At 36.4% G+C, this 8,349-nt stretch overlaps 1 long non-coding RNA gene across 1 annotated transcript in view; it reads right to left on the reverse strand.

Annotated features, from left to right (window-relative positions):
• LOC121628221 overlaps positions 1-5,968 on the reverse strand; it is a 31,799-nt gene extending 25,831 nt beyond the window's left edge. Inside the window, exons 1-2 of the long non-coding RNA XR_006008111.1 lie at positions 5,918-5,968; positions 2,341-2,425 (exon numbers count right to left, since the gene is read on the reverse strand). This is a non-coding gene — a long non-coding RNA (uncharacterized LOC121628221). The remainder of the gene's footprint in view (positions 1-2,340; positions 2,426-5,917) is intronic.
• Between the last annotated feature and the right edge of the window lie 2,381 nt (positions 5,969-8,349).

Genomic DNA, 8,349 nt, shown 5'->3' on the forward strand with positions numbered 1-8,349 from the left:
CAAGAGCAGCCTTATACCCATAAGCCTCCCCTTGGCAAAACAAATTTGTTCGGCACAATACAGCAACCAGACTATCATTCTGCTTGCTATGATGCAGGACAGGACAGGTTTAAAAAAAAAAAAAAAAAAAAAAAGAGAATAGTGAATAGTGTGATCAGTCTATGACTACAAGAGGGTTGGGGAAAGGAGTATTTCCCCCTTCTCAAAATTTAAGGCATAGCAGCTCTCAACAATTGTAGTTTATGTAAAAAAAAAAAAAAAAGCTTTGTAGCACATCTCTTAAAATTAGCACAGGGACTTTGGTTTATTGGACCTCAGAGGTAGTTATGAGTTCACACAGGTCACTCGTCGTTTTTATCCTCTATTTTGGGAAAAGTGATCCTATTAACTATGTTACTTGCCTCAAGACAACATGAAGGTCAACAAGTATGAAGGTCAATGTAGAAATGAGTAAAAGTTTGATTTCTCTTTACAGTGTTTGTATGATTTTTTTTCTTCAAAACTAGACCCAACAGGAGTATTTCCCCCTTCTCAAACTTAAAGGCATAGCAGCTCTTAACACGATGTGTTGTAGTTTCTTATGTAAAAAAGCTTTCATTAATTTTGAAAGAACCTCAGCTACAGCCTGATTGGCAAGAGGTTTTTCAGCTACATGACCACATTAAAAAGGCAGTGCTTGGATTCTAGCTGTAGCGTGGCTTTATTTGTAAATGCAAAATAAAAGTCAGTTTCTTTGTACTCTCAATGTTACATAGGCTACTCAGCAAGAAGCAAGAACTTTTATGTTGTTCTTGATGCCACAAGAACAAAATGACGACATTTTGCTCTTGCAGACATGAATGGGGACAATGCCAAGCAGAACTTTCTTCTCGCAGGGATCCAAGAAGTATTGTTTGATTGGTAGGGCATTTGATGTGGGTGTTGTTTCTAACTTTCCTCACTTTTTAGTCATATTTAGGGCCAAGGCTCGGAGCCTGTTTCAGCTACCATTAAATGAGAGACAGGGACTAGACAGACCACCAGTCCTCTTAAGGACTTCATTAATTTATGAACTTCCATGAGACAAATAACATACCTAACTTTTTGATTCAGACACTCTTAAAGTCATTAATATGTTGTGAGTTTGCTTTGGTTTTGCACAGCAATAATCTGTTAAACTGCATGTTGTGGGTTCATGGCTCCACCTTCCAACTGTAAATTGCCCACTTGGAATCAACTCTAAACATTTTATCTACCTAAATAACAAAAAAACAGTTAAGCAACAGCCCTCATTTCTCCTTGAAAGAGCCCTGGAGTGAATTGTCTAATTATATTGGAGGTGCTGACAATGAGGCTTGTAAGTATTAAAGAGTTGCAATTCTGAACCCTTCCTCCAGTTAAGAGATGAATACCCATAAATGAAAATGATAATTTGCAGTTTCAGCTCACATTCATTAATTGTTAATTTTCTGCAGTTTTGTTTGTTTTTATTCATGAACTCAGGTTAGAGATTTAACAAAAGAAAACTGAAGCACATCAAAAGGAAAGATAACAACCCCCCCCCTTTCAGTTTTTCATCCTGGCATGTCGGTAGGGTGTCCATTTATTTGGTGGGATGGAGGAGTGGTCATCTGGCCATCTGAATGGCCTCCCAATCCCCAGATGAAGGACTGGATGAAGAGTACTCATTGGCTCCAAAAGACAAGTAGTGAAAGTATCTCTTTACTATCCTATCACCAGTCAAATTTTATGCCGTCTTGATCCGGTTCCTCAATCTCAAGCTTTCATACAGCTCTGCTCTACTGTCATCACTTCAGCCCATCCATCCACCTATCTGTTTATCCATCCATCCCTCAAATGCCTCCTCCAACCGTCAAGCCCACTTTTATCTAAATGTGCTTTAATCCATTTCTTAACCTTGAAACTGATGTTATTTACTGTGATTCCAGGAGGAACATGGTGCCATTTAGCTTAGTAACACCTTATAAGTCCTATAATTATTATATTAATTCTTAATTAAAGCATAGAAAGAAATGAAGCACCTCTGTAATGTATTATCAACAGAATTCCATTGATAAACGTATCTAAAGCAAACCATTAAAACATATTCAAAACATATCCTTATCCTTACAAACATATCCTTAGAACACGGATTCGTCTTTTAGTAATGCAGGATAGATTTTTTTTCTCCTTTCTTTTCATGATTATCTGTGTAAAGAAGAAGCCTCTTGGAGATACTGCTATGCTTACCCATGTCACCTGTTATTTGTTTAGCACTATCAATAAGCTGCAAACACCATTTCTGAGCTCAAACATTTAAAAAAGAGAAAGCAATGACATGCAGTGGATATATCACTTTACCTCTCTCACTTCCTCTTCTTTTCTTGGCTGTTTGTTGACAAATGAGTTCTTTGTCTTTTGATGAAGGACTTAAAAGTCTTGAAGCCTGTAATCATTGAAAAACACAAGGAAACACGTGTGAATTAATCATGTACTGCTTATTTATGTTTTAGGGAATTAGGTTTAGAATTAAGGTTTAACTTTAAGATTTAATTATTTGTCTACAGTTTGTGGTTTAATGTGTGCTTCTAAACAACATGGTGTAGCTGTCACATGGCGTTGTCTGCCTATCAAATACAAATATGTAAAAGAATTTATATAAGTACTATACGTTTTTACAATTTGTAATCATACATTCATAAACTGTTTACATGTACAATCAAAAATGTAGAAAATACTACGGACACCTGACTGATTAAATCTTCTTGAATAATCCAGTTAAATACATTTACTAAAAATATAGGAATATATATATATATATATATATATATATATATATATATATCCTCCACAGAGGATTAGTTATAAAAAAGAAAATATTTAGATAATACACTGGTGCTAATTCACGGAGCTTCCTTGATGTTTTAAATGAATAAACAGAAAAATATATACATCCCATTTGCTATTATACATGAGATTTTTTCATATATGACAGTTATTTTGAAAATCCATTTTCAGTACATCCAAATGAAACACTAGAAACACAAAAAACTTTTTTCTTTACTTCCATCTTAAAGACATTAAGGTCATCCACTACGTCCTAGTTGCTTCATTTTTTCCTTTTTTGGGTGCACAAGCTGAGAGGACAAATATTAGTGTTGGAAATTAAGCTATTTAAATTATGATTCATATGAAAGGTTATCTAAAATATCATTTCAGGAGTTTACTTCTCTTCATGGTAATATCCTTGGATTAAGCTTCCCCCAGCTGAGAAAATTTCACTAGAGGATGTTTGTAATTGTCTTAAAGTTCTTATGCAAAACCTGTTCAAATATGGGGGGAAAAGAAATAAAGAATCAACTTTAAAGATGAGAATGGATATTAGTGAGTTGCTGTTGCACATAAAACTAATTAACGCAGCAAACAGGTTTGTCTTCTTATGGAGTTTCCTGTTCCTTATACAATATACAATACACTGTTGCACCTTTTCTATAACACTGCTGGAGTCGATGTCACTGTTGTTCTACTGTCTGCTGCAGGGCTGGCAACATTAGCTGACAGGACAAATGGACTCTGTGAAACACGACCATAGCTCTGACATTGGATTGAGCCCACTGGCAGCTTTGGAGGAAAGGATGTAAGCAAAAATTCTGTTTTAATGGACAATGACCTCCACCCCTTTCCATGACAAGCTGTCAGTCCAGTGGAGGACCTTCAGTCATGAGTCATCTCGCAGTGTAGTGCCAAAGATGCATTGGGTATGCCAGCTGCCAGCCAACCTTACAACTTATCCTCCCACAGCAAAATTAGCAGGAGCATCAGATGCTGCCAGCTCAGAAATTGTTCATTCATTTTGGTTCCATTTTATTTATGGCTAACTCTGTTTTTTTTTTTTTTAATTTTCATTATTCATTCTATTGTTGCTATGAACACAGTAGTGCTTCATGAAACACAAGCATGACAATTCAAGTCAAATTGTCAATGTCATCTTTAAGTTTAAACTTGATCAAATGTAAACTGACTATAGAGAAAATAGGAACGATGCGATGGACTGGCGACCTGTCCAGGATGCACCCTGCCTCTCGCCTGCTAATTGCTGAGATAAACTCCAGCTTCTCCACAACTCTGAATTGGACTAAGCCGTATAGAAAATGAATGACTGAAAAAACCTAGGAGACTGTTTGGGTGGTTTTTCTGCAGAGTGAATACGTTTCACACAATGTTATTGGCAAGATTAAATTATACTAAGTGAGAAACTTTCCAATTAGTTGCAAAACATAAAAACACAAGTTATTAAATGAACCTAAAGTCCTTGTGAAGGAATCTGAAACAGCAAATTGGAGAACTCAGAGCAGTGACCAATTAAAAGAATAAAAACTCGTGATCAAAAAACACCATCACTTTTATAATCTTTGATATCATTCATTTTTATGATCTACTGTACCATTACATCTTCATTTTTTACATATCTAAACTTCAGGCTATGTCTCTTTAAACTTATCCAGCGTATATTTGAGAAAGCTGATGACAAGGTGCCAAATAGTTGTTCTCCCTTTTTTAAACTTTGTGTTTGAAAGGCAGAAGGGAGAGGTTACAGGAACTGATTGCTCTCAATTTACAGTTGGAGATGTGAGGGGTAGAAAAGAGAATAGAGGAAAAGAGAATGCGAGATAATCAAAAAGGGACAGACTGACGACAGAATATGGATGGTAAAATAAATTAAAGGAAAGGAAATGAGAAAATAAGGAGATTATATATTTTCAATTTAGACAGGAGTTTTTTTTTTCTTTTCTTCTTTTTTTCTGAAGAATATGGTCCTGTAGCATCTGTGCCTAATTTACTCCACTAAAAAATCAGAGTAAAAATGCTGAGTTTTTTTTTTTTTTTTTTTTCCCCCCATTCTTTCATGTTTCACTGTAGCTTGTTTTGTTTTACCAAGTTTAAAATCTGCAAGAGGATCTGTTGTGGGTAAGTTACAAAACTGCAAGTTGTATGTGACACTTTTTAGAAGTACCTAATCCTGTCTGAATACCTTTCAGTAATGGCTAACAAAAAATAAATATTGAATCATCTGACCTTGCCAAAATTAGTTTCAATAGTGGAGAAATGCAACAAAAGGCTACATATGTCAACACATATATGAGAAATGGTCTCATCACAGAGTCATGAGTAAATTATCACCAACACAGTTTGTTCCTTATAGTTTCACAAATCAATATACTATAAGAAACATTTTTAAGCGTGATATGGGCCAGAGCACATCCATCAACCACAATGTCCTGAATAAAAAGAAGTCATCATAGGAGCACACCTTTCACTTAACCAATGTATCTCACAGTATTTACCTCCACCAGAGACTTTATGCTTAGCAGGATTATTCAAAAAGTTATGTATGGAGCGGCTTTAAAATCAGTGGAAGGGCAAGGCACAACCTTTCCCTTGGGACTTGGTGGAGGTTGGCAATCTTAAACTGCTCCTGTAACAAAAGTGGCCCTGATCCACAGCCATAACTAATGATCTTTTCCTGTGTTCATATTTCATCACTTCATTATGTTTCACAAATTTCTGGTTAAGTAGTTTTTGTTGTGCAGCTAAAAGAAACCAACAGATGGTAAAGATCATTTGCAATCACCTCAGCTGCTTCCCTCAGCATTGCAAATATAGAATATCATTTAAAGTGTCATCTGTTTGGCAGTGTTAAAAGAGGTGATGAAAACACAGTGGAAGTTGGAGGTTGCATCTGATTTCAGATGTGTTTCTAAAAATTGTTCATTGAGTATAGATCAAGTGCATGCAACAAAGAAAAACTTGGCTCCTTCAGATTTTGACAAATGAGACTTAAAGAAGCAGAATTGAGGACCCAAATGCAGGTTGACGAAGCAGAACGCAGACTGGTGGAAGAATAAAGGATTTAATCCATAATGAGAAATAAACTTACAGAGACGAAAACAGGAGACATGATGGCGAAACATGGCAGCAACCTGACAAGAAGTCCTACAATGAACTGGAAGAGGAAAACTGGAACCAAGGGGTATAAATACATAGAGAAACTAAGAGGGACCAGGTGAGGTGAATTTGCTAATTAAACCAGGTGAGCTGACGAACAGGAATCAAAACAAAACATAATACCCAAAGGGAATGAACTACAAAATAAAGCAGGAAACCAGACCAAGACAATGAACCCAAAAGGAGTAACACTAAATCAAAAACACACAGACCATGAAAGTTTTTACTGTTTTTACTTGTGTTACCAGTATTTTTTTTTAAATGTTAGATTGCCTGCATTTTTTTAATCGTGATTCTAAAACAGAGAAAGTTTTAATTTGGTTTGAATCCTGGACAGGCGTGAAATGGCTGACATAGCACCTCTTAATGACGATCTGGAGTTTATAAACACTGACAAGCAAATCACCAACCTTAAAGAAGATTTCCGTAAACCCTGATCAGTTGAGGTCTAAGTATGAAACGCTGAATAGTCTGTTTTTACTTGGCCCACCAACAGTCCATGAACATCGCTTCACTAAAGGAAACTCTTCAGATCCAGACACCTCATCCCGGCCCTCCTTGAGTTCAACACCAAAGCACCCGCTTTGGTCAGAGGTGATCTGCTGCAGGAAGAAGACCTCAGACTGTGCTGGACTTGTTCTCTCCAACTGCTTTGAAGTTCTGTCAGCACCTGATGAAGGGTGACCGCTCCACCATCCAGCTGTGACCCAATGGCTACCTGGAAAGAAGGCTTGACATTAAGCAACACTTGGCCAAACACTGGCTCTGTCGACACTGAAACCAAAGTGTGCAAAGTGTCGGCAGCACCCTAGGGAGTGGCCACACCTGAGACTCAACACCGTTTAGTTCGAGAATGTGGTCCTGCGGGGCCTGGGACCACTGTGTTTCCTCCTAAGGCCGCTGCTGCAGGGACCCCTGCCTTCACTTCCATGGTTGCTTTGGCAGGGTCCTCCGCCTCCTCTCCTGGGGTTGCTGCTTCAGGGGCTTATTGTTGATCATTTTAACAGCAAACTTAAATAGCTGACTTTGTTGTTCCGTTCAAAATAAAAAATAAATATGAGCAAAACCCACAACACCAGGGAGAAATTATGAAATTAAGAGACTGAAGAAATTACAGGGTAGCATAAGGGAAATGGAGGACAACTACATTAACAATCCATTTAGAAAATTTTCATTAACTCAAAATAAACAATAATACAGTTAAATGAGCAAGAACATGCCACTTTCTAACTCTCATTGCAATTAAAACAACCCATAATTAATTTTGAGAACAATCAATCTTTTAATAAACATACATTTTAACAAGTCCTCTATGCCACCACCGACGGTGCATGTGAGGACTTTACTGACCACTTTAGAAGTAAGATCGATGCTTTTTAGATCAACCTTGTATCTCAAGATCTCTTATAAAGAAGAAAAGTTTGGATCCATCAGTTTCAGCTTTTAGACTAATATTCAAATTCTCTTTTATCTCCAAAGTTTTAGAGAGAGCTGTTTTTAACCAACTCTAAGGATTTTTAAAAATGCCTAATGGCTGTGAATGGTTTTACTTTGGCTTTAGGCCAACCATGTTGTGTGTCTGTGTGCATGTGTGTGTGTGTGTGTGTGTGAAAGGAGGGAGAGAGAGAGAGAGAGATAGAGAGAGAGAAAGAGATAGAGAGGGAGAGAGAAAGCGATTTGGATTGGGTGTTTTTAAAATTGTTAGAGTCATGTATTTGGGAGTGTGAAGACATGCTTTTAATGTGCCAAAACTGTTTTCATATTTGTGCTACGTTTTGTATGAAAAATGCTTTATAAATAAAATAAAAATAAAGTTAATTTGAATAACAATAATCAAGCAAAGTGTTGTGTGAAATTAGGAAGGATTCGGATAACAGATTGGTGTCAAAATTTTGAAAGCAAGTCACTGTCTTTCCCTTATTTCAGATATGCAAATCAGCTGGATTTGGTTAATATATTTCTGTATTCAACAGTTTCATGTCAAGAAAAATCCACTGACTGATACAACTGAATTAATATAGATTAGTGGCTTTAAAAATGAGAAAATTTTATATTAATAAAATTAGTGCATATGTTTAAGAAGGTCAATGTAAAATTGGATCTCATCAGCGAAGGCATTAAAAAAAACTTAACTACTGCAAATCATTGACAATTAAAAGCCTTTTTACAAGATGCACTAAATTATCTGAAACCCAGGCATTTCATAAATCTATTTGCCCACACTTCTGAAAGCAGATGTTTGTTCCCTTGTAAATTTTTATTAGCTAGTTTGCAAAAACCATAATGCTGTTATTCACGCTTATATTTTTCTTTGATAATAATGCTGACTTTGGTTGCTATTAAATGCTGACTCTGACAAAAGTA

The sequence above is a fragment of the Melanotaenia boesemani genome, chromosome 17 (assembly GCF_017639745.1).
Source record: "Melanotaenia boesemani isolate fMelBoe1 chromosome 17, fMelBoe1.pri, whole genome shotgun sequence".
NCBI lineage: Eukaryota > Metazoa > Chordata > Actinopteri > Atheriniformes > Melanotaeniidae > Melanotaenia > Melanotaenia boesemani.